This window comes from Chenopodium album, chromosome 13 (genome assembly GCF_948465745.1).
Source record: "Chenopodium album chromosome 13, dcCheAlbu1.1, whole genome shotgun sequence".
Classification (NCBI taxonomy): domain Eukaryota; kingdom Viridiplantae; phylum Streptophyta; class Magnoliopsida; order Caryophyllales; family Amaranthaceae; genus Chenopodium; species Chenopodium album.
This window is the reverse complement of record NC_137846.1, coordinates 6,320,883-6,344,482: the sequence shown is the minus strand read 5'-3', so window position 1 is coordinate 6,344,482 and position 23,600 is coordinate 6,320,883. Positions and strand designations below refer to the sequence as shown.

At 38.6% G+C, this 23,600-nt stretch overlaps 1 pseudogene; it reads left to right on the top strand.

Moving 5' to 3' along the window:
* The first annotated feature begins 4,096 nt into the window (after positions 1–4,096).
* LOC145575102 (LEAF RUST 10 DISEASE-RESISTANCE LOCUS RECEPTOR-LIKE PROTEIN KINASE-like 2.3) lies at positions 4,097–22,066 on the top strand (annotated as a pseudogene).
* The last annotated feature ends 1,534 nt before the right edge of the window (positions 22,067–23,600 follow it).

Below are 23,600 nucleotides of genomic sequence, written 5' to 3'. Positions count from 1 at the left end.
GTCAGATCAAAAGTCCAATCACACTCGATCGCTTTGATGACCATGACCGTGACCATTACCATTTTCTTAAAAAAATTGTGATAAAAAAGTGATAGAGAAAATATACTCCGTATTAGTTACAAAGGAAAGTGATGCAAATACAATGACTTAAAGTTGTCAATAACCATCGGTAATTTATTTTTAAAAATAAAAAAATATTAGAAAAAACTATAGGAAGATTACCGACGACTTCAAGACATCGGTAAAAAATTACATTGAGTCATTGTGGTCGTCACCTCTAATCTCATTTGCCTTTCCTAATGTCTTTAAAACGACAGCTTGATAAAGCCATCTAAAAATACTAATGATCAACCAAAACCGTTGGTAAATCCTCTACCAATGGCTTAATTCATCAGTAATTCCACACTTTCTAATGACTTTTGATACAATGGTCAATTACCCATGGTCCAATAATCGGTAATGGTGTTACCGACTATTTTAATCACATTTAATGGTTTGCTCATGGGCTCAACACTCCCCTTTATATGTGAGTTGTCCTTAAATTTTAGCGGTGTTGGGGCGATTCAGGGTTGGGGGAAAGGGAGGGGAAGGTTCCGGTGTGGCAGATTTAGGCTAGGGGAGGGGGTGTGCCGGCGGGGGGCGGTGGTTGCGCTGGATGGGGGCGGAGAAGGAGGGTGGCGGTGGTGGGGCTAGGTAGTTTTAGGATTTTTTTTCATTTTTCTTTTTGTTTAAACCAATAACATGGCGACACGTGTCATTATGGACCCGACTTAACGAATTTTTGGACGAAAACTGATAAGTGGTGGTAAAATCCAATTTCCTAAGTTTTTTGTGGTGTTAAACTAAATTTTGTTTTTTCCGTAGTATTAAAAACCAATTTCATGTTATTTTGTGGTGTTAAAAATAAAAAAATCTTAAATATATTTGCACTAACTATACTTTATATTACAAAAGTCACCTTTTGGTCTCCACTCTCAAATTAAATTTTCCTACAACTTTATGCAACACCTATTTGCAATTATTATGAAATGAAGAGAGTATTAGTTAAAAAGAAAAGTGATGCAAATAATTCGAAACTTCCACTTTAGAACAGTCACGCAACTAAAAAAAATAAATGAAGTGTTACAGCAACCACAATGGTTAGCTTTGGCTTGGGTTGCTACATGCCTACATCATCATTTTCAAACTATATATGTATACCAATTTAAACTACAACCTTCACACTAGCTAGTTACTACCTCTTATAATTTTAACAGGTCCCATGTGTTATTTAACTTTCCTATACTAGGTAAGTTAGAGCAACTCCAATGGTTGTAGCTAGGGACTTGCTTGCAATTTTATTGATTTCCTAGCTACTAGCTTGACCATTGGAGCTAGAAAACTCAATTAGCTTGGCTAAGCAAATCAGCTTTGCCAAGCTAGTTTGCTTGAGGATTAAACTTGTCAAAATAAAATGCTCATTGCACCAATTAAGCCCTTTCCATGTATTTTCTATCCAACAATTACAATTAAGCTAATAGCTAGCCATTGGAGCAAAAAGAGCTAAAATGATAATTAACTTAAAAGCTTATGTGGCATGACAAGCTAATTGTCCCATTGGAGTTGCTCTTATTTTATACAAGTAACACTTTTACAAATTAAAAAGTTGCATTGTATGATGAAATAGTTCCTCCGTTTTTTAAGTTGCATCACTTTAATTTTCTACAACGAAAGTTTCAAATTAGTTGCATTATTTTGCTTTTAAACTAATAAATTCTCTATATCTCTCTTCTATTATACTACATGGGTCTTATTACTTATTTTTTTCTCTCTATCTCTCTCAGCTCTAAAAATTGCCTAGAAGTCTGTGAAAACTTAAGTGATGCAACTGAAAAAACGAAAGAAATATATGTACTAGTATTTGATTTGATGTATTTTGTAATTATTTATAATTACAATTTATTGTTTAAAAAAAAATTATTAACAATATTTTATCAGCACAATTCTTTATTGTTAACCACATTTTTTTTTTCATAATTAGATATATCATACATGTGTGAGAAAAAAGAATAGTTGTTGACAAAGTAGATGTTGCAAACAGTAGCTCAACGCTTTTGCATGACACAAAAAAAAAAAAATTCAAATTAAATAAATAAAAAAAAATGTATAAGAACAAATCACAAATAATTTAATCATACATCCAAAATGAACAACACATGCATTTTTATTTTTTTTTTTTTTTTGTGAAGAAGAACAATAGATATTTTGTAGAGCTACGTAAGGCTTGTTCACTTCAGCTTAATTTCAATTCACTTCAAATCAGTTTCTAATTTCCATCTCTCATAAAATATTTAGTTTAGTTCAGTTCAGCTCCAATCAGTTCAGCTCATTTCAATAAATGTGAACAGGCCCATAGTTTCACCAAAGTTACAACCCTTGTAGCTCTACAATGGTGACTGGTGAGCTACTAGCTCCAACTATATTAACATTGCAAATTTGCAAGCAAGGATTTCCTCACAGCCATTGTGGTATTATTGAATTAATTTTACTTTGCAAGTAGATATCGTGTGACATTTTATTAATGAATTAATTTTACTTTTAAAAAAAAGTATGTAAAATGACTATGGCTCCGTTATCTTCACCTTAATTTTGCTAAGCTAAACTTATTTTTAGTGAACTGAAATTATTTTTGTTGAACTTTTTACAGATTTTTTTTTATTATTATATTTCTTCTTTAAAGTTATTGATTTTTTTTATTGAACTGAAATTAAATTGAATTGAAATCAATTTTGCTGAACATTAAGTCACGACATTCAGTTCATAAGGTAATCCAATACAACCAATTAGTCGAATCAATTAATATAATCGGCTTCTTGAAATTAACTAATACAAAAAGGTTCAACTTTCTATTTTAATTTCAACTATTTACCGAACACAAAAACTATTTCAAGCGAAGATAATAGGGAGCCTTATTATAGTTTGACTTGAGAGTTGACGCTACGGCTCATTACAATTGGGCAATTGGCTATGATAGTCGTCTAGGCTCTCCCAAAAAGGTTAGGAGTTTAATTTTTCATGTAGCTAAATCTAGGATAGGATACAAGCGTATAAAAGACTAGGAATGTTTGCTGTTCAATTTGGTCTGGTGGATTCCAATTGCGTGATTTGCTGCAATTTTGTCGAATCACATTAGAAAATAAGGTTGGTATGGTATGTTGCTGTTTACCACATTTTATATATTACGTCTGGTTTTTTTTAATTGTAACTTTGGAATATTTTATATTTCACAAATAATACCTTAAAGTTGCAGCTAAAAAAAAATCGAAGGTAGTATATATATATAAAATACGAGTAAATAAATAAAAAACTTTGTTTTGTGATTATAAATATAATTTAAATTTTAAAACTTTTAACCATACATTAACTAATAATCAAAGATTGCAACATAATTTTAAGATTTATATTTACAAAAAAAAAAAAAAAAAAAATATTTCATGAAAACGTTTTAAGAGTTTGTTGTTTGACGATTTACGATTAAAATGCGATATACCGTACATTGGTCTAAAAAGGTTGAAAATTGTATCCTATAGGTTTTTTTTTTTTTTTTTTTTTTTTTTTTTTTTTTTTTTTTGGGTAAGAAGAAGTGTCCTACCAGACCGGAAACTCTCACAGGCATAAACAAATACAGAGTACATTTCAGATTTTCAGTGGCAATTTTGTTAATAATAACAAATTGAAAGTACTACTGAGAGGTATAAAAGTACTATTAAATTTTTTAGTAGTACTTTACATGCTCCCAGTAGTAATGAACACATAATTGTTATGCATTATAATTTATAAGTTCCTCACTTAAGGAGTGAGAGGGAAGGAAAAGAAGTCCCCACCCCAAAGTGTCTCTAGTGGGGTTTGATCCCACAACCTCACAATTAGGAGATGCAAACTTACGGATATACCAAGGTTAGCTTGGTGAAACCTAAAGTGCAAATCGTGTTTTGGTCATATTTGGAACATTATTGTTTAGTTTGTGGTTTGGTGCGCTCCAGACAATACGCTGAACAATCCTATAAAAGACATATACTAGGTTGTTTTAACACACCAAAAAAAAAATAGAAAAAAAATGACTTCTACATTCTTTAGTAGCATCTATTCTCCTTTCATCATACCCTTCTTCATATTCTTAGGTGTTAGCTTGTCAAATGGTGAGGATTCAAACTATAAAGCATGCTCCGCTGAATTCTCTTGCGGCCAAATAAATGTAAGTTATCCGTTTTGGGGAGGGAATCGGCCTAAAATTTGTGGGATCTCTAACTTCCAGCTCAATTGTGGTAACGATGATAAAAATCACCCCACTACGACCTTTGCTAGTAACGGGCACGCTTTGTTGAGCGTGCACATCATCAATATGTCTTCACAAGTCATAGTAATTTCCCGAAAAAATTTGATAGATAAATGTCATTTATTGGAATTGATCAATATATCACCATTGCTTCCCAATTTAAAGCAACCCAAAAGCTACAAGAAAATTTACTTGTACTATGGTTGCTATAGTTGCGTCTCTCGATACCACCCTTATGGCCCTTTTAAATGCTCCAACGACGAACACGGTACCAGTACTAATGTTTATTACTTTGAAGGCCCATTAGTGCCTTCATGCCCATTAGTGCCTTCATTGTCATCAGACACGGGTAAGTCGTCGTCGTGGTGCTCGTGCAACAACAGCATTAATGTTCCGGTGTTGGAGGATAAATTAGACGAGCTTAGAAGCAGAAATGCCACCCTTCGGAGTATTATATCCGCGCCAATTATATTGGAATACATGGGCTTCACATCAGCTTGTTTTAAGTGCGCACAGTCCGGTGGTAGATGTGGCTCCAATCTTTCTTCAGATGAGTTTTTGTGTTACTGCCGAGATGGACCTCAGTCGTCAACATGTCCTCTATCAGGTACGTGCATTAATATAACCACCTAATATATAGAGGTGTCAATTCGCACTTAATACATACTCTGTACAATTTAAGAGTCGAGTCATGCTTTATTTGGGTTCATGCCATTTAGTACTTGATTCATGCTAAATTATGATGTCCACGATCAAATTTTAAATTTGATCACTTGTAATTAGGTCAATCGGATTGTTTTGGGTTAAGTTATTTTTTGATACTTCTACTTAAATTAATTGTCTAGGAAAATATGTCCTCGAAATTATTTTTACTGAACTAGTGAACTTAATTAAATTATTTTTACTGTTTCTCTGCGACTGTTACTCCCTTCGTGAATTATTATATGCAAGTTTAATTTGTGGTATTATTTGTGAAATATAAATAAATTCTAATAAACTTATTATGTGCAATAAGTTTGGAAACAAGGCTGTATTATGCTTTACGTACCTAATTGGGAGACTAATAAACAAGGTCTCTTCGATTCTTATTTATGCAGTTGGACGAAAAAAACTTCCAGCCCTTTTAACTGGTTAGTGCTCCTTCTACTCGTACTTAACATATTAACCTTTATATGATTTCTTCATGTAATTCTTCACTATTGCAAAACAATCATCATTCTGCCTTTGTTGAACGGGAAAAAAATGACATACGAGTGGTACATTAAACGTGCTCCACATTAGTATTTGTATTTCTGCGCTTTTTAGCTTTTACAAATTGCAAAAATGTTCAAAAAAAGCATATCTTGGGTTGAAGAGACTTTTAATACTCCTTACAAATATGTACAAAGTGATGCATTAATAAAGAATACAATCAAAATACTTAGAGTGTATTTAAAATGGTAAAATTGATATAAACCACCTTTTTTGAAAAAATCACTTTTTATTTTTTATTTATTTATTTTTAACTAAACCACCATTTAAGTACCTAAGTTTTTTATTACACCACCCTTATTTCAAATCTAATGGATTGCATCTCAACCATCCACTTCCAAATCATCAACCACAGCAAAACCTTCTCTTCCATCTCAACCATCCACTTCAATTACCTCAATTTAGGGTTTGAGAATGAACGAAGACTACAATTTAATTTTTGCAGCAAAATTAGGTTTGGTTTTTTAAAGCTTTACTCAATTTAGTTATGCATTTATATAGAGGGAAAGGTTAAATGTTTTTCGGAGTGAAAAAATAAATGATTCAGGAGGGAAAAACATAAGTTGTGGATCCCTTTGACGTCTCAATTAAATTTTTTCGTCAAAATTTGAAATAGGGGTGGTGCAATAAAAAAGTTAGGTACTTAAAAGGTGGTTTAGTAAAAAAAAAAACATAAAAGGTGATTTTTTCAAAAAAGTTGGTCAAAAAAGGTGGTTTATATCAATTTTGCTTTTTAAAATATAAAAAAAACAAAAGAAAAAAAAAAAAAAACGTTACAGGGCTAATTATGTATAATCAATTTGGTCTACTGCAAGGATGAGATCCCACAGCTAAGGGCAAGGATGAGATCAATCCCAAGATCATCTGGAATTGGCAGGAGAGTTCTAATCACTTTAGCTATTTCTCACTCTCATCCGATCTAATAATCCAATTTCCTTTCATCATAATCCTCCTCGTCATATTCTTATTTGTTGGCTTGTCAAATGGTGAAGATATAAACTATAAAACTTGCTCGGCTCCGTTCTCTTGCGGGCAAATTAAAAACGTCCCATACCCGTTTTGGGGAGGGAATCGGCCTCAAATTTGTGGTATCCCAAACTTCGGGCTCAATTGTGATAGCGGCGATAAAAAAAATTACCCTACTATGAATTTTGCTCATAATGGATACACTATGCAATAATATTGATACGTCTACACACACCATGTGTACGGGATAATACCGGTAGTACTACCTACTTAGCCGGTAATATGCAATAATAACACAGAAACAACTCATTAGTAAGAAAGCTCAAATGTCCATAACGGCCTTTCTAAACGGCCACGTGGAGAGCTGCTTCAGACCACGTAGGCACCTGCTGCCTATGGGGTCGGTTTGCCACCTATCGTTATAGGTGGCACCAGCTTGGTTATTTCTCTATATATACCCAAGCAAATGTTCGTCCAAAGGTACAATCTTTTCTCTCTCTCTCTACACATCAAAAACACTTTCTCTTTCCTCATTCTTTCTTCTTATCGGATTACTGACTTTAGCATCGGAGAGGTTATTCCCGGATAACCCCCGGGTTAGCTTATCTGTGTTGACTGTGCAGGTGCACAATTGGACGATAAACCTTTACCAACCCACGAAGATTATCTGTGCCGGAATTACCCGGAACAGTTGGCGCTAGAAGGAGGGGTAAGTAATAACTTCTATCGTCCAAATAACCTTCGCCAGTCATGGAAGAAAATCAGGAACGCATAACACCGACAGCAGAAACCGAAAACCGTCAGTATGATAGCGGCACTTTGAATGTCAATGCAAACAAGACCGTCAATGCAATACTCGAGATTGAAGTGGAGGATGAAACTCATCTTCTTCACAGGAATACTGTGAACACACCGGTAACACCAGAACGGAGCCCCGCACGAATGTTGGACCCCATGGAGGAATTTACCCCAGAGGAGTTAGAGGTAACGGCAAGGGTAATGAAGGCGATGTCCCGAAAAAGGAAGGAGGCTGAAGCTGCAGCCAACAGGGGGCGAAATAATACACCGGCCGTTCCTGTGATTGTGAATCTGGCAAGCCAGTTCAACCAGGCGGACGAGCAACCGCCGCCACAGCCCCAAAATCGAGGAATAATTATCCCCAGTGACCGCCAACCAACTCATGGGACGCCGATAGGAGATTCAGGGTCCCGACAGCAAGAGGTCAATAGCGGGCCGCTAAGGCGTGGAACCAGGACTATAGTCAGGCCGAGAATATCACCCTTCACCCAGGAGGTACTGGATCAACAAATGGAAAGGATAAAAATGCCGGCATGTACCTTTGATGGGAAAGGAGATCCCGGGCGATATGTAGCAGCGTTTGAAAGCCATATGTTACTTTATACCGACACCGATGCGGTGTGGTGCAAGGTGTTTCCGACAACGCTCACGGGCCCAGCCTCGGATTGGTTTTCCAATTTAGAGAATGAATCTATAGATTGCTTCGATACTTTGGTTGAATTGTTTACCGGTCAATACATTAGCAATAGCGCAAGGCAAAGAACTTCTGGAGAGCTTATGTCGGTCAGGCAAAGAAGGGACGAGTCCCTTAGGGATTTCATAAGGAGATTCAACAGTGAGGCTAATACGATACCGAAATTACAGCAAGAAATAGCTGTAATGGCCTTAATGAATGGTCTATGGGATAGTGATTTCAAAAAATATATGGCGAGAAAGTCGTTTCCAAATTTAGGCGTGGCCTTTGGCAAGGCCTATGAATACATAAAAAGCGAGGAGTTGTTGAAAACCAGTAGCCAAATAGCGGCATCAGAACCCTCTCGAAGGCAGAACGACGGCGTTGCGCCTCACGCTTACATTGGCGGAACGAACAGATTACAGCAGCAATCAGGCCCACCAAGGGCCGCCAGGCCACCCAGAGGTCTTGGCCGGTACAACAGTTACACGCAATTGAACACACCTAGGGCCGCGATATATTCGATAAATCAACACCGAGAAGAATGGACGCGACCGACACCAATGATAACCAAAGGTCGGGACACAAAAAAGTATTTCATGTTCCATAGAGATATCGGCCATTATACGGAGGAATGCACTCAGTTGAAGGAGAACATAGAAGACCTTATTCGAAAGGGCCACCTGTCTCAGTACCGGGCACAAGCAGGGTCAAGCCGGCAGCCAGCCCTGCAACCCAGACCAAATGAGTATCGAAGACAGGGTGACTCGTCCATGCAAGATGACACCTACCGGCGAAACCACAGCGGGGAATACCGTCAGGGGAATGGCGTGCCCAATCACAAAATCACCATAGAGGTTATTACCGGTGGTCCGGTGCATGGGGGATCGGTTAGCGGGGCGAAAAAGAGTTTGTCTGAGCACCGGCACACAGTAAATGCACTAGGTATAGACGAACGCCCAAGGCCCGCGTCCATGCCGTCAGTGTCCTTTTTAGAGGCAGACGCCAAGGGCTTGGTTTTTCCTCACGATGATCCGTTGGTTCTAATTCTGACGGTCAATGGAGCCAACATCAAACGCGTGCTGGTCGATGGAGGAAGCTCCGCTAACATCCTGTTCCCAGAAGCATTTGATGCAATGAGAATAGGCCGGAAGTACCTCACCCCGGTATCGTATCCGGTTATCGGTTTCAACGGTTCTACAGTTAGGCCGGAAGGAAGTATAGCATTGCAAGTTCGGATTGGCGAGGGCATGGCAGCCAGGGATGTTATGACGGAGTTTTTAGTAGTTGATGTGCCATCGGCATACAACACCATTGTCGGTAGACCCCTGATCCATGATGTACAAGGGGTCGTTTCGACATATCATTTGACAATGGTATACGTTTCAAATTTGGGGAAGACAGAGCGCGTTAGGGGAGGTCAGACAATGGCCAGAGAGTGCTATGTAACAGCTCTAAAGCAGCCCAACCGACAGACCCAGGTTAATCAGGAAACGCAGAAAAGGGGGCGAGCTATATCTACACACGACTTAGCAATGGAGAATTTCGATACACGCCCGGCAGCAGTTCCCCGCCCTTCGCCGGGAGGGGAGACGGTAGAAATTGAATTACAACCTGGGGTATCAGGAAGGACTGTGCGAGTAGGGTCGGACATGGATGTTGATACCCGTTGTCACCTGGTAGAGCTTTTACGGGAGAATGCCGACGTATTTGCTTTCTCGGCAGATGAAATGCCAGGGATTCACCCAGACGTTATAGTGCACAAGCTGAATGTGGATAGAAAGGCCAGACCGGTTAGGCAGAAAAAACGAAACTTCTCGACAGAAAAGATAGAAGCAATACAAGCAGAGGTAAACAAGTTGCTAGCGGCAGGGTTTATTGAGCCTTGTACATACCCCGAATGGCTAGCAAATGTCGTCATGGTAAGGAAGCCGTCAGGAAAATGGAGGATGTGCGTGGACTTTACTGACCTGAATAAAGCCTGCCCAAAGGATTGCTATCCACTGCCCCGAATAGATAGGCTCGTAGATTCCACTTCCGGCCATGCTCTGCTCAGTTTCATGGATGCTTTCTCGGGATACCATCAGGTCAGCCTGTATGCACCAGACAGAACGAAAGCGGTGTTTATCACTGATGCCGGAGTATTTTGTTACAAGGCAATGCCGTTTGGGTTACGAAACGCCGGGGCAACATATCAGAAATTGGTAGACAAAGTCTTCGCAAATCAGAAAGGGAGAAATGTGGAAGTATACGTTGATGACTCCATCGTAAAAAGCCGGTTGGCCATGGATCATGTTGGAGATTTAAGGGAAACATTTGAAACTTTGCGTCAATACCGAATGAAGCTCAATCCGGAAAAGTGCGTCTTTGGGGTTCGTTCGGGAAAGTTCTTGGGGTTTATGGTTAGTGAGAGGGGGATAGATGCAAATCCCGACAAAGTAGAAGCTATACTTAGCCTACCACAACCCAAATCGATAAAAGATATACAAAAGCTTACTGGCCGCGTGGCGGCGCTGACAAGGTTTATTAGCAAATCTGCTGATAAGGCCTTACCGTTCTTTGTAGTCCTCCGGCAAAACAAAACATTCATCTGGGGAGAGGAGCAAGCAAGGGCATTAGAGGTGGTCAAAAGCCATCTAAGGTCTCTCCCGACCATAGCACGGCCGGAACAGGGAGAGAGCCTGCAGTTGTACATCTCGACATCTCCGAAGACGGTTGCAGCGGTGCTGATAGTGGAGCGAAAGAGGGCTCAACTGCCGATTTATTTTGTGAGCCACGTTTTGAACGCGGCTGAGAGAAGGTACCCTCTGATAGAGAAGATTGCATATGCAGTGGTAACAGCAGCAAGAAAACTTAGGCCGTATTTTGATGCGCATACCATTGAAGTATTAACAAACCAGCCGTTAGAGAAGTCCCTACAGAAGATGGAGAGGTCAGGAAGGTTGCTCAAATGGGCGGTAGAGTTGTCGGAATATGCTATAATTTACAAGCCAAGAGTGTCGATAAAGGCTCAGGCTCTGTCTGACTTCATTGTGGAAGCGTCTTACACAGAAGAAGAAGAAATCAACGGATTGTGGAAAGTTTCCGTTGACGGCTCCTCGGCGTCAACGGGCTCCGGCGCCGGTATTGTCATGACATCACCGCAAGGTGACATATTTGAATACGCCATCAAATTCAAGTTTAAAGCCTCTAATAATGAAGCCGAATACGAGGCAGCACTTGCGGGGGTGCAATTATGTGTTGCGGCTGAGGCAAGGCGGATAGAGCTCACGACAGACTCACAGTTGGTGGCAAGTCAATTTGACGGCACTTATGAGGCCAAAGAACAAACAATGATGGCTTACTTGGCAAAGTTGAAAGCGATAACGGCTAACTTGGAATCATTCGAAATACAACTGGTGCCGAGAGCGCAAAATACACAGGCAGACGCCTTGGCAAAATTGGCAAGTTCAAGCTTCAATGATCTAGAACGTACTGTGATGGTGGAGCTTCTGGAAAATAAAAGCATTGACCCCGACAACACTCCAAAACAAGTGAATTGCGTGGTTAATGGCAAAGAATGGTATGATGGCGTACTGGCCTACAAGGTGCATAGTGTCCTACCGGCGAACAAATTAGAAGCCCAGAAGATAAGGAAGGACAGTGTCTGGTTTGTCATGTTCAAAGGAATGTTGTATAAAAGGGGGTTTTCGTTACCGTTGCGAAGATGTATATCGGCCTATGAGTCAGCTAGGCTGGTAGAAGAAATCCATGAAGGAGATTGCGGAAATCATGCTGGAGGCCGGTCAATGTCCTTGGAAGCAATGAAAAGAGGGTATTATTGGCCAACAATGAATGCCGATACCTTAGCATACGCGAAAAGATGCGACAAATGTCAAAAATTTGGGCCAGCAATAAATCAGCCGCCAAACGACCTGACACCAATTTTAAATCCAATACCGTTTGCACAATGGGGAATGGACATTATCGGACCTTTCACGTCGGCAACAGGGAGCAGAAAATTCCTAATAGTAGGGATTGACTACTTCACTAAGTGGATAGAAGCAGAACCGGTAGCAAAGATAACAGCTGGTGAAGTTAAGAAGTTCATATGGAAGGGTATATTCACCCGATTTGGTCTACCGGTCTCCATGGTATTTGATCACGGCTCCCAATTTGATTGCAGTCCGGTTAAGAACTTCCTTAGCATATACAAGGTGAAATTTGCATATGCGGCTGTCTGCCATCCTCAGTCAAATGGGCAAGCGGAAGCCGCAAACAAGCAAATATTAACGGCACTAAAAAAGAAAGTGGAAGATGCAAAGGGCTTGTGGGCCGATCTGATCCCGGAAATATTATGGGCGAATAGAACGACAACAAGGGAAACCACCGGAGAATCGCCATTCAACCTTGCTTTCGGTTCTGAAGCTGTCGTTCCGGCTGAAGTAGGACTCCCTACATTTCGTGTTCAGCATTTTTGTGAGGATCAAAACGACTTGCTTCTACGACAACAGTTAGACTTCTTACCTGAAACTCGGCTTACGGCGGCCATTAAGTCAGCGGCATATAAGAATCGTATGAGTCAAGCGTATAACAAGAGAGTTAATTATCGGCCTCTGGAAGATGGGGATTTGGTCCTTCGTCGAACGACAGCAACGGGTAGAGGGAATGCAGAAGGCAAACTCACAGCAAATTGGGAAGGCCCCTATCAGGTGTATGAAACGGTTCGGCAAGGATCATATCGGCTAATGACTCTAGAGGGAGTACCGTTAAAGAATGTTTGGAATACAAATGTCCTTAAGAAATATTACGTTTAGTTTGTGCATTTGCTTCTTATGTTAGGTACCGGCATGGCATGTAGTCATGATTTAATATTTTTGTAACCAACCTCCCGCTTGTAATTTGTTTTGATGATTTATGGCCACGGCCGTTAATTAATAAAAGAAAGTACTACAACATATAGAGCCATCCCCTACTTTCGATATGATCTGATAAACAGCCTAGCTAGCTGTCTCTTTCATTCAAGTAAGGAGGAAGGTTGGATAACTATTGCGCCTCAAGGCAAGTTGAAATTGATGGTCTGATCTACTGTCAAATACTTGGCCTGATAAAGGCTGCGGATACTGGAAAATACCGGCAATAACAGATGGATAAGGAATTCCGAAATCAATTTCTACGGAAATTAATTGCGGAATTCGGGGGCATATGCCTAAGCCTAAGAGTCGAAAAGACGGGAGGGCAAGTTATACAATTTTTTCGTACAAATAAAAGAACGAATATGCAATTATAATACAAGTTACAATCTACTTGTAAATAGCAGTTGTAGAAATCGCAGACAAGCATAGTGTTACTTACGACATTAGAATCAAGACAGTAAAGGAACGTGCACACAGTAAAATAAGATCAACGGTAAAATTATTCAGAAAGTAGGCTAAGTTCAAACATTACAGATACATGTTTTAACTCAAACAGGAAATAAAAATTGTTAGAACATACATATGAAATCGACAGCCATCACCCAAAAAAGAGACAAGGGTCATATCGGCCAAAATACAAGTTTTAAAAACATAAAAAATTATTGTTGTTTTCGAGCAAGAACAAACATAAGCTGCTCAACAGTGAGCCTTGGAAATTACAGATAAGGAGGACCCGCAAGATTCCGGTGATGACTGCCCGCCCCATTAATCTTTCTTTGGCCCAGGCTCCTTCTCGGGGGCAGGTTCAGAGGTGCCGACAGCAATGTCCTCTTTGACAGGACTAGCAATAAGAGCATCAGCAAACTCTTCTTCCGGCAAATCTCGCGGATCCAGGTTCTTCAGCACTTTGATTGGAGGGGGGTTGTCAAAATAATCCCCTTCGTAGCTGGTAGGAGAGAGATGCATGTCTTCACCATAAGCAGCCTCAGCTGCCTGCCATTTCTCCGCATCCCAGTTCTTGGCTTTGCAGACGCAACGGTGAGCAGCTACCCACCCACCAGTATACCGGTCCACCAGCAAGTTCCGATAGTGATCGGACTGTAGGAACCGGTTGACTGCTCGGCGCCTGATACCGGGCTTCTCCTCTTCAGCTCTTTTCAAGGATCCCTCCAACCTTGCCTTAGCCTCTTTTTCTGCTTTCAGCTCCTGCTCGAGGCTGGTAATCCTCCTCTGCATAGACTCCTGATTGGTCAGCTTTGTGTTTAGGGCAACCAGTTTGTTCTCCATAGTTTTGACGGTGCCTTTGAGTTTCTCCTTCTCGTTAACAGCAGCTTGTCGGGCGTCGTCGCACTTCTTGAATTTCGCTTCAGCTTGATCATGACAGCGCTGGTAATAACGGTACATATGTACCACCTCGACAGCCGAATTAACCGTCTAAAGCAAAAAAAAAAAAAAAAAAAAAAAAAAGAGAGAAGAAAAAACAACGTAAGTATATATATAGTAACATAAAAAATAATAATAATATGTAAATCAAAACATAAGTAGTAAAGGTAGCAAGGGTCATGACGGCAATTATGTCTTACCCGGAGCATATCATTCATCATCTGACCGCAAGGAGCTATCAGCTTGTCGACAGGCCTGTCCGCCGGTGTGGCCAAATCTTTCAGCATTCTCCACCCCATGCTGCCTCCGGTATTGGGATCGTCGCAGATAACAGACTATCCCCTATTCACGTTGATACGCGGAAGCCACGGTTCGCCAGCACTGCCGCTAGGAACCAAAAACTCCTCAGCCACCTCGGTAGGAAGCTTTACATGGGGGATCTCGATATAATCCCCTGTCAGCACAGGTATAAAGGCGTTCTTGCTGCTGGCGGACTTCCCCGACAACAGAGTTTGTCGGACCCTGAGAGAAGACTCTTCCGCCGCTACCGTCTTCTCAATTGTAACCACTTTCTCCGCTGCTACCACACTTGTCTCAGCAGGTCGGCGTAAAGTGATATTTAACTTCTTGACACCGGTAGGAGCGTCGTCCTCCAAATTCACAACGTTCAGATCCTTGAAGGCATCTGACGGCTTCTGCTGATCCTTAGCGGCCTCCTCCTGCTTTTGTCTTTTATTCTGATCACGGCCGGAGAGGTCGCTGGACCTTTTCTGAGCGTTTGCTCCACCTCGTCTGACCGGAAGAGCACGGGGAACTCTGGTCCTGCGTTGCTCGTTGGAAGTCATGTCTTGCCGTCTTCTCTTTTTCCCTTTATGAGCACGTGTGCAGTAAACAGGTAAGGTATCGTAACTGTGCTTTGGATTGGGAGGGCACTGATACTTCACCCTGCCGTCAGGATATAAGCCCAAGTTGGCGAAGTCTAACTTATCTATACCTGCACCACAGCAAGCACGCAAGAAATGAATACGAGTAACAGGATTGTGAAGCTTAAACACACTAAAAATCAAGATACCGACAGTGAAAAAATAGTAACGATGTACATAAAAAATAGTAAAAATAACGATGAAAACGAAAAAAAAAGCAAAGCTGTTAATATGAGAAGAGCCGTACCAAATGCGTCAGTCCAGCAGAGACCGACATGAGACAAAAGGGCGTTACCCAAGATATAATTACAATTGGGTAGCCACACCCCCGGTACAGCTTTATTCTTACTACCGGCCCTTACATATGTACAGTCAAAAAACTTACAAGCGTACTTCTCTATCTCACCTAATCTTCTATGCCAAATAGTATCAAACATGCTATGAGCAGGATAGAAACGCCTGCGAACTTTGTATTCTTCAGGAACACTTAGAAAATAGAAATTCTCCATCCAGCCTTTACAACTGGTCAGTTTCGGCCAAACCGTGCATTTACCCCGAGCCGTGAACAATGACCAAAACCCTGGTGACTGACTATCTCTCTTTAGCCAGTTAAGAGTGCGAAATAAGTTTAAGGTAAGAGGGAAGTCCATGAATATCATTACCCATACCAGTGAAATAAGATTACGAATAGCAATAGGCGTTAGCTGCGCCACGCACACATTCCAAGCCCTAAAAATTTTCTCGACAAAAGGATGTAGTGGGAACCGTAAGCCATACTCGAGATGTTTTGCATATACAACTATATGACCGTCAGGACAGTCAACAGCAGTTTGACCCTCTTCGGGTAATTTCAAATCGTAGCCGTCAGGGAGGTTGAAGAAATGAGCACCGATACGGCAATATTCTTTCTCGGCAGCCTTCGCAAGCCATTCTGGGTCAACTTTTGTTGACACAACCTTATACTCGGCCTTTAGCTCAAGGGGTTCTCGGTATTTTGGATCGTCGTTTTCAGAGTCATACCCCTCGTCCAAATTCTCTTCTTTTATGACGGCATCGCTTCTTTCAGCGGCCTCACCCTCCCTCACTCTCACCCTTTGCTCACTTACCTCGGTATCCTAGCTGCCATCCCCACTACCGGTCTCACCGGATCCCTCATCTCCACTCTCACCTACACCTTCATTTCCACTGTTGCCTACACTCTCCTCACCCATATCCTCCAGAGATCTCTCTACAGACTGTATGTGCTCCTCACCGATATCAGAATTTCCCTCAACCACAGGTTCTTTGCCTTCACGGTGTTCAGATTTTTCACATTCCTCAGGTTGATAACTAGTTCTTTTTGTTCTCGGCATTGCTGTTGTTTTACGACCTATCTTACCTAAGTTTGACCCGTATTGAATAATCTCGAAAGTAGAATGCAACTGAGGGCAAATGCTTATCGGGGAGATTGAGATGATCTCAACGTCTTCCAAAATATTAGACCAGGAAGGCTGACAAGAATATTCAACTTCGGTCACCGGAGCTGGGGACAAGGGTGTAAACGGGTCAGCCTCGCCGGCCTTACCCGAAGTCGATTTTTGAACAAATTTAGGCATAAACTTAACAAATACAACCACAGACACAACACTAAGGCGAAACAGGCAATTGACGCTCTAAATTACCAAAATAAGCAAAAGTTAGGGCTTTTTACCTCGTAGAATCAAATGAACTTCGTATGAGAGAACGGACAGAAACACTGAAGTGAGAAACTTGACAGACTTGGATCTTCAAGCAAGCAGTTGAAATCGTTCTCTTCTTGATAATGCAAATCGATTGACGAAACCCTAAGTGTGTTCGCAGAAAATGCGTCGGAGAAAATTTTTGAAACAAACAGCAAATGAGGAAAATTGCTGATTTTTGACGCTTAAATACCCCCTTGAACAGTGGCAGTTGAAGTGACAGTTTGTGCATGCAATCCAACGGCTGGGGAAAAACGCCTTTTCGCAACCTAAAACGTAGGATGAATGACACGTGCCCCACTCATTTTAAACTTTTCCCGCCCACGAAATTTTCCAGTTTTTAAATTTTTACATCAAAGTGACACAAAGTACTATCGGTATTTTTTGTAAATTCTCAATCAGTTTTTAAGTGACGAAAGTACTATCGGTACTTTCCTCACTAAAGGGGCAAATCAGAGATTTTTTGTAAAATCTCAATCAGTTTTTAAGTGACCAAAGTACTATCGGTACTTTGCTCACTAAAGGGGCAAATCAGAGATTTTTTGTAAAATCTCAATCAGTTTTTAAGTGACCAAAGTACTATCGGTACTTTCCTCACTAAGGGGCCAAATCAGAGATTTTTTGTAAAATCTGTTTTTAAGTGACCAAAGTACTATCGGTACTTTCCTCACTAAGGGGCCAAATCAGAGATTTTTTGTAAAATCTGTTTTTAAGTGACCAAAGTACTATCGGTACTTTGCTCACTAAAGGGGCAAATCAGAGATTTTTTGTAAAATCTCAACCAGTTTTTAAGTGACCAAAGTACTATCGGTACTTTCCTCACTAAAGGGGGCGAATCTTACATTTCTAATGTCAAAATACTATCGGTACCTCATTTTGTTCTGATTCTTCTTATAATTACAAGTGAGCACGCCGGTTTCACCGACGACCTCACTTGGGGGGCTAGTTGTACGGGATAATACTGGTAGTACTACCTACTTAGCCGGTAATATGCAATAATAACACAGAAACAACTCATTAGTAAGAAAGCTCAAATGTCCATAACGGCCTTTCTAAACGGCCACGTGGAGAGCTGCTTCAGACCACGTAGGCACCTGCTGCCTATGGGGTCGGTTTGCCACCTATCGTTATAGGTGGCACCAGCTTGGTTATTTCTCTATATATACCCAAGCAAATGTTCGTCCAAAGGTACAATCTTTTCTCTCTCTCTCTACACATCAAAAACACTTTCTCTTTCCTCATTCTTTCTTCTTATCGGATTACTGACTTTAGCATCGGAGAGGTTATTCCCGGATAACCCCCGGGTTAGCTTATCTGTGTTGATTGTGCAGGTGCACAATTGGACGATAAACCTTTACCAACCCACGGAGATTATCTGTGCCGGAATTACCCGGAACACCATGTTAGTTTCCCTAGATAATTTGATTCAAAAATGTCATTTGTTCAATACGAACAAGGTATCATTGCTTCCCAATTTAAAGCCAGCCAAAAATTACAAGATAATATACTTGTACTATGGTTGTGCTAGTCGTTGCGTCTCTAGGTACCATCCTTACTACTCTTTTAATTGTACCAACGATGAGGACGGTACCATTAGTAGTGTTTATTACTTTGGAGGGTTGTCAATGCCTTCTGTGCGGCCATTAGACACGGGTAAATCATTGTCGTCGTGATCGTGCAGTAACAAGATTTATGTTACGGTACACGAGAGAAGATTAGACGAGCTTAGAAGCGGAAATGCCTCACTTGTAAGTATTTTAACCACGCCAGTTGAGATGGAGTACATGGCCAACTTCACTGCTTGTTCTAAGTGCCAAGAGTCTGGTGGAAGATGTGGTTCATCGCCTTCTTTAGATGAGTTTCTGTGTTATTGCCCAGATGGACCTTGGTCGTTAGCATGTTCCGAATCAGGTACGTGCATATTTGCCTACTCTGAGTTAGTAACTTAGTATTATATACTCCCGGATCACGGTACTTCATAGCCAATATACTTGAGTTATTTTGCCTAATTCTTATGTTATTTTGCTTAAAATTTTGTGTTATTTTGCTAAAATAATATGTTATTCACTTATTTATTTCAACATCATGCATAATAAAAAAAAATGCATTTATCAAAATAAATAACATACATAGAAATTGAAATAATAAGAGGTTCACATCAAAATAACATGAATTTTATAAACTTGGAGTACAGCGAAAGGATCAATGTTACAAAAAAAAAAAATGCAAATATAAAATAATATATATTTATTTTAAAATAACATATATATAAATTGAAAAATAAGAAGTTCATATTAAAATAACATAAATTTTATAAACATGAAGTACCATGGACACGTACTCCACGAGTAGCATAGAATTTGCGGCCTAGTCCTTCTATTTCAAAATAAATTCGATTATTAATTATAAAAACTAGATTCAAGTTATCGGGTGGTACTTTTCCTAAATTCTCATACAATTATAAGAGAGGCCACAATTATATATGGGAGACTAATTAGGTTGAACTAAAACATTTTTTTCTACGTATCAATTTAACCAAGTTCTCCTCTTAATTATGTGTATGTGCAGGTGGACGAAAAAAATCTACTGCCCTTAAATATGGTTAGTGCTCCTTCGTTCTTTGTACTTAACATCTCATGATGACCATCAACCTTTATGCAATGTCTTCAAGTAATTCTTCACCATCAAAACAATGCCAAAAGGAAATGTGACATACAATGATACAAATGGTACATAAAAATGTGGTGCGGAACTATGGATTGGGAGTATTTTATAATTCAGTGTTTTATGCCTTTTGGTCAATTGCAATTGTAATCCGTATAATATATGCTAAAGCCAAAAAAAAAGAGCCTAATTTGGACAAATGTAAGAAACCTAAGCAACTGCACATTTCAAGTTTGAGGTTGGGGGTTCAATTTCCATTAGAGGCACTCTGAATCTATGAGTAAAGGAATCCCTTACTCTTTTCCCTCACTTTTAAAGTGTTTGTCTCGCAAATATTAAACCAAAAAACTCTGGAGTGAAGGTCTGATCAGGGTCATTTTTCTTAACTTACAAAAAATAAAAAATAAAAAAAGGTAAGTGACCTTAATGTAGTCGTTGTGAGTACAAAGTACGAGCTTGTTATGATCAGTTGACTAGTGTAATTAGCTTGGATGACCAATTAGTGAGAAAAGCTGGTTCAGTAGCTAGGGTTTTTCTTCTTTGGAAAAATACATACTACCTTCGTTCTTGAAAGTTTTTACCATTACTATTTGCACACAAATTAATGTAATTGGTAAAAGTGTTGATGTGGTGGGTGAGTGAGTTAATGAAAAATGTGACTAAAGTCTTAGGAATGAACTACAATGGAAAGCATAAAGACGTATAGAAATAAAGGTAATGTGTATTCAGTATCCATAATGTTTTTACGGTCGTTTGAAAAATGACGATCATATTAATATAATGATATACAATATGATCAGTTCATTTTTTCACGTTATAAAATGACCACAATTAGTTTTCTAACAACTCCATACAATGTAAATATAATTTTTAAAAGTTTTAACCCAACATAAAATAAATATTTTTCAAGAAACTATAACATAAGAATCAAAATTACATACCAGTAATTGAAACTAAAAATTTGATAAATAAATTTTTTTTTGATAATACTATTTTATACTATAAATAAAGTAATATAATTAATTACTTGGAAAAAAAATGCCAATTATAAACTATATAATCATTAAAATACTGTAGTAGTCACATTTTAAACCATTATTGTAAAATTTTCACAGTATCTGCATGCATTTGTTATGAGCTGCCTGTAACGATAACTCATATTTTCTTTCAAATTAATTATGTTTACTTGCAACTTAACCCTTTGACAATTGACACACAGTTTATTCTTCAAAAAATTAAAAAAATTGACACACAGTTTTAACAAATATGGAGTAGATATTCAAAATCAAATTTAATTGACTGTGAAGTGTGAATATTCTCTAATCTTCTGCTCTATATTTATGTCATGGTGCAGGGGCTGGTGTAGCTGCTTTATTACTAGGAATAGTAATGCTGGTAATTTTTCTGGTCATTTGGGAAAGCAAAAAACGAAAAACTAATAAAATTTCATTCCTATGGAATAGAAAAGCAATTGGGGATCATAATATAGCAACTTTTTTGGAAAGCTATGGATCCTTATCCCCAACAAGGTACACGTACGCTAATATAAGAAAAATGACCAACTCATTCAAAGATAAACTCGGTGAAGGAGGTTATGGAAGTGTTTACAAAGGCAAATTACACGATGGCCGCGTCGTGGCTGTGAAGAAATTAAAGTTTTCGAAGGGTGATGGAAAAGATCAATGAGGCATTAAGCATTAGCAGGACTAATCATGTCAATGTCGTCACTCTTCTAGGTTTTTGTTTTGAAGGAAACAATAGAGCTCTTGTATTTGAGTTCTTGCCCAATGGATCTCTCGAAAAGTTTATGCATGGTAGAGAGATTGGCGAACCATTACAATGGAAAACCATGTTTGACATAGCAATTGGAATCGCCAAGGGACTAGATTACCTACATAGAGGTTGCAATACGCGAATATTACACTTTGACATTAAGCCTCATAATATTCTTCTTGATGAAGAATTCCGCCCAAAGATTTCAGACTTTGGGCTAGCCCGATTGTGTCCACAGAAGAATAGCATAATATCAATGTCAGAAGCAAGAGGGACCATTGGATACATTGCTCCTGAAATTTTAAGTAAATATTATGGCAATGTTTCCCATAAATCAGATGTTTATAGTTATGGGATGATGTTATTAGATCTAGTATGTGGTAGACAAATTGACAACAATGAAAATCTAAGACAACAGTGAAATGTACTTTCCTGAATGAATATATAATCGAATTGAGCGCGTGGAAGATGTTCCAATTCAAGGGATTATAAATGACAATAAAGAGGTAGAGAGAAAGATGATTATAGTGAGCTTATGGTGCATACAATCATATCCCGCAAATCGACCATCTATGAATCGAGTTGTAGAAATGTTAGAAGGGTCGTTGGAGTCATTACAAATGCCTCCTAAGCCAAATCATTCTTCCCCAACAACATTTGTGTTTGGTTCTTCGCCTATGATAACCACTCCAGACAATTTTTGTTAACCATACATGTAAATTGATGCTAATCAATTATATTATGGTTAATGAACTAAACCTTTTATGTTATATTTCATGTGGTCAAAATTTTATTAAAAAAACCACTTTAAATCAGGGCTTATATTTTCTAAGGTACCCAATTTTTCGCTTTTTTTTTTTTTTCAAAATATTGGTTTTCACTTTAAACAAGACAAAGCACTCATATAAATTTGACTGTTTGTACAACTATTATAAGTATTACTCCCTCTTTTTTTTTTTAAATGCATTAGTTGAGTTTTCACACTTGTTGAGACATAACTTTGACCATTAATATCTTTAATTAGATATTAGTAAAAAATATAACAAAATTATATTATGATAGTAGACATTGTAACAAATCCAATAATATATTACATGACCATGTTTATAAATTATATAATAGTGAAAAAATTAAGTCAAATGTAACATATAAATAGTGCAAATTCTCAAGTGATGCATTTAAAAAAAAAACAGAGAGTATTATTATTATTATTATACTCTGTAATAAAGTGAAAGTGAAGTAGTATTTCAAGTAAAGGTGTCAAAATTACATCCAACCCGATCTGAAACTAACCCAAAAAAATATCCAGTATTTATTTCAACTCGCAAAGACATAATATATTATCATGACTCAAGTTCAAATAGACCAACGTCCCAACCTAATCCAACTTTACCGAACCCAACCCAAATACCCGAATTAACACCTCTAAATTTTGAAGTACAATTTTGTAGAAGCTAGATAACCCTAACAAAACAGAGTAATTTTACTAGGGATTCTCTCTACAGTGTCCAATTTGGAATTTGGAACAAACTTTTACTCCGCTAAACTTCAGCTTCATTCTATCTGTAGATTCCCTAAATTAATCGAAAATGAACCCTTTTTTAAACCGCCATTTTTATCTTCAATCTTCAATGAGTTGCTCAATTTACATTCCGCTAGTTCATCAATTTCGCGGCATTCACGGTAATAATTTGTCATATACATCAATTTTTATTTATTTTTGATAATTTCTTTGTGCTGCTATTTGATTTGATTTAATGGTAATTTTTGAAGAGGAAAGTGCAGCAAATTTGAAGCGTCGGTTGTGTTTTCGGCATTTTAATTATCAACTGATTTTGGAGGTAATTTCTCTCACATTTTATTGAATTGGGATTATCGCCACTTGATCAAGTTCTGTGCTTCTTTCGGTCTTTTATATTTTGTTGGACATTTTTAGTTTCAATTATTGTCATTATCATAATTTATAAAGTTTGTTGAAATTATTTGTCTGATTGACCGTACATCATCGGTTTTATTTGGAGAGAGAAATCTTGACTACTTGTATCAGTATTGTCAATGCATATATGAAAAAAAAAAAAACTTCAAACAATGATTCAAATGATTAAACAAATTTAATATTATTTGAAGATATTAATCATTGTTTTATTTGAATTTATTAGCCTTTATAATTCCTCCGGTTGACGCGTTTCTTTGATCACATTTTCTTATGCATAGATTCAACTTTAAATTAATAAGAAAAAA